Source organism: Gorilla gorilla, chromosome 2 (assembly GCF_029281585.2).
Source record: "Gorilla gorilla gorilla isolate KB3781 chromosome 2, NHGRI_mGorGor1-v2.1_pri, whole genome shotgun sequence".
Taxonomy (NCBI): Eukaryota; Metazoa; Chordata; class Mammalia; order Primates; family Hominidae; genus Gorilla; species Gorilla gorilla.
In genome coordinates, this window is record NC_086017.1 from 40,406,074 (window position 1) to 40,410,078 (window position 4,005).

Sequence of the window (4,005 nt, forward strand, 5' to 3'; positions counted from 1 at the left end):
GTGGACTCTGAGATGGTTGTGAGCAGGAAGTTTGGGGAGAATCCTCTAGGGATCTACATCTGCAAGGGGTAAGGAACAAAGGATTGGGAGGAGGAAGAAGTCAAACTGTGATGCAGGTCCTACAAAGACTTCAGCTAATCTCAAGAGAAGCTGTAATACAAGATGGTCCTTCAGAGATATCCATGCAGGTCTTGTCTCTCTGCACCAGTGGGTCATGGGATGCTAGCTGCGTTAAGCATATAACCTTGGTAAGGAGGACAATTTCTGTGAAGAACCATCAGAAGAAAAGACTCCTGGCAGCTGGGTGATCAAATGCCTAAGTACTGAAGTGGGAATGTGGAGACCACATCATAACTTTCATTACACAGGGCCACAATTTTCTGAAAAGTGTCCAACATCCCAAAAACATAATTCTAATAAGACCTCTTCCCACAACCACACATCTGAGAAATGGCACCTTTAAGAAGTCTCCACTCAACAATTCTGAGTGATTTCCTATCCCCATCCATTCTTTGATGCAGTGGGTATTTTCACTTTGTAGAGAAAAGGAAAAAATATTTTCTAGTACAGCATCCTCTCTAGTAGGGTAGCTCAACAAGTTTTTATTAACACTACCCCGAAAACTTATTACAGATCAATTAATCTCAAGTTAAAATGATCATTTCTTGCTAGTATCCTCTGATAGTTCATTAATTGATATCAAATAATGCTACTTGTTTCTTTTAATCTCTGGTTTTTCCGTGATGGTCTGCTTACCTTCTACATCAGAATAACTTCAAGGAAAGAGGGCTAATAATTGAAAACAGATATTTGTGGGTCTCTCTCCAGATGGACTAAACCTGACTCACTGAGGAAGAAGCACAGCAACCCATTCTTTATGTTTTGGGATATTTTTATGGATATAAATGTTCAAGGACTACTATTACAAGTTCTCTAATCTTCCCTAGTTTGAGTCAAATCATCTGGGAGTCATGGGCTCACAGCTCTTCACATTAGCCTCAGTAGCTCTTTTTTTATTTAATTGCACTTTGGTGAGATGCCAGCAGCTAATACTGAGGTGTATTATATAAACTTCACTGAATAACTTGTGTCTGTGTTTACTGTTGAGATTACGTGTATGACAATATATGGTATCCTGTCTGTAAAGACTTGGGAGAAAATTCTGATCTCATAATCAGATAGAATTGTTCATCTCTTCAACAACTAGATAGATTTAACACTATAAGTCGTGTGACTCACTCACCTCTAGTGTTTCCTTCTTCTCATTGGCTAGCAGAAACTTACAAGTTTTTGGCACACCTCTAGAAAATATGCGTGACTTCATTGTGTGATTTTTGTGTCCTGACTCACTTTTACTTTCACTGAAATTTCCTGAGTCTTTTTTTATCATTTATTTGCTATTTCATATGTATTTTATTAAATGATTTTTTAAATCCCTTCTGGAACAAGCCTGGGTATAAATAGTCAACTGTATTCTAATTATTAACACGTACCAGACATTCAACAAGTTCAGTCCATCAGTGAAATACCTTAAAAGCACAGATGTAGCCCCCACCAGTGTATTATATATGCTTTTGCACGGAACTGTGTGAAGAAATTCTAGCAATGTTGTAAGCAATTAATTGGATAGGATTTCAACTTTTGACACCAATAACTGGTCTAACAACATGCTGTGACTTGGCATATCAGTGAACATAGGAGAAAATAATAGGGCTTGTGCATTTCCAAAGAACTGTTGAGGAAGGAATTCAGAAAATATCCCACAATTTTAATTATCCTTTCTTTTCACTTAATCTTCCTCTCTTATGCATGCATAAGCATACAAATAATATAAAAATTATAGAACCCCCGGATTTCATTTAAATCTTTCTGGCCCTTCGGACATTTACACAGTGCAAATTCCCCCTTTTCACCCAGTCATGCATTATACTTTGCTATAGGATGAGGAAATTCTTAATAAATGTCATCATGATTTAGTTCACTTTGGGCAAGTAAGGTTAAATTTAAAATATTTAGAAGTTTGAAGTTATTACATTACAGATGAGTTTGTATTTCTTACTATTTATTAACTGTAAGAGTATACTAGAATAATTGTTAATGTTGCCTATGACTATATAAAGTATCTGAGTCAACCAGAAATGAGCTCACACTTCTAATAACTTAGGCATGAATGAGTGAATCATAAAAAAGCCCCCCGTTCCTTTTACTGAAATAATCCTGGGAAAGATGGAAACAGCACAGGCCTCTGCTTCTGATAACAGATATGGGAAGGAAACATGGTACAGCCCTGGAAAATCTTTGGGCTGTTAGAATTAGCTTTCTTTTTTTTTTAAACTTATTTTTTATTATTATTATTATCATTATACTTCAAGTTCTAGGGTACATGTGCACAACGTGTGGGTTTGTTACATATGCATACATGTGCCATGTTGGTGTGCTGCACCCATTAACTTGTCATTTACATTAGTTATATCTCCTAATGCTATCCCTCCTCCCTACCCCGACCCCACAACAGGCCCCACTGTGTGATGTTCCCTGCCCTGTGTCCAACTGTTCTCATTGTTCAATTCCCGCCTATGAGTGAGAACATGCGGTGTTTGGTTTTCTGTCCTTGCGATAGTTTGCTCAGAATGATGGTTTCCAGCTTCATCCATGTCCCTACAAAGGATGTGAACTCATCCTTTTTTATGGCTGCATAGTACTCCATGGTGTATATGTGCCACATTTTCTTGATCCATTCTATCATTGATGGACATTTGGGTTGGTTCCAAGTCTTTGCTATTGTGAATAGTGCCACAATAAACACACGTGTGCATGTGTCTTTATAGCAGCATGATTTATAATCCTTTCGGTATAGACCAATGGAACAGAACAGAGCCCTCAGAAATAATACCACACATCTGCAACCAACTGATCTTTGACAAAACTGACAAAAACAAGAAATGAGGAAAGAATTCCCTATTTAATAAATGGTGCTGGGAAAACTGGCTAGCCATAGGTAGAAAGCTGAAACTGGATCCCTTCCTTACACCTTATACAAAAATTAATTCAAGTTGGATTAAAGACTTAAATGTTAGACCTAAAACCATAAAAACCCTAGAAGAAAACCCAGGCAATACCATTCAGGACATAGGCATGGGCAAGGACTTCATGACTAAAACACCAGAAGCAATGGCAACAAAAGCCAACATTGACAAATGGGATCTAATTAAACTAAAGAGCTTCTGCACAGCAAAAGAAACTACCATCAGAGTGAACAGGCAACCTACAGAATGGGAGAAAATTTTTGCAATCTACCCATCTGACAAAGGGCTAATATCCAGAATCTACAAAGACCTTAAACAAATTTACAAGAAAAAATCAACCCCATCAAAAAGTGGGTGAAGGATATGAACGAACACTTCTCAAAAGAAGACATTTATGCAGCCAATAGACACATGAAAAAATGCTCATCATCACTGGCCATCAGAGAAATGCAAATCAAAACCACAATGAGATACCATCTCACACCAGTTAGAATTAGCTTTCTATAGAGACAGCTGGTAACACATAGCACATTAGTTAAGCAGGCTCTGGCATTAGATTGTTAGGAGTTAAACTCTAGCCCTAATGTTTATTAAGTGGTCAGTACTGGGATATTTGACTTAGTCTTTCTGTGCCTCAGTCTCTCTTTCTATAAAGTAAGAATAGTAATACTACCTATCTCACAGAATTGTTTTGAGGATTAAATAGGTTGATCTATAAAGAGCCCTTGAACCTAGAAAATAATAAAATTTTAATAAATATTAAATGTTAAACCCCTCTCTGGTTGATGTCCTGAGACACAGATTTACCTGTATTCCTTATTAGGAGATTTGATATGAAGTTCAGGCCAAGAATAGCCATTATTACCATAATTGCTACTAGCTCCATCCATAATGGAAGATCCCATTACATAGTAGCCAACTTCAGAATGAGCAAGCCTTGTATGCTTTGCTGAGGAAGTGGAACTTTATCCTTGAGACA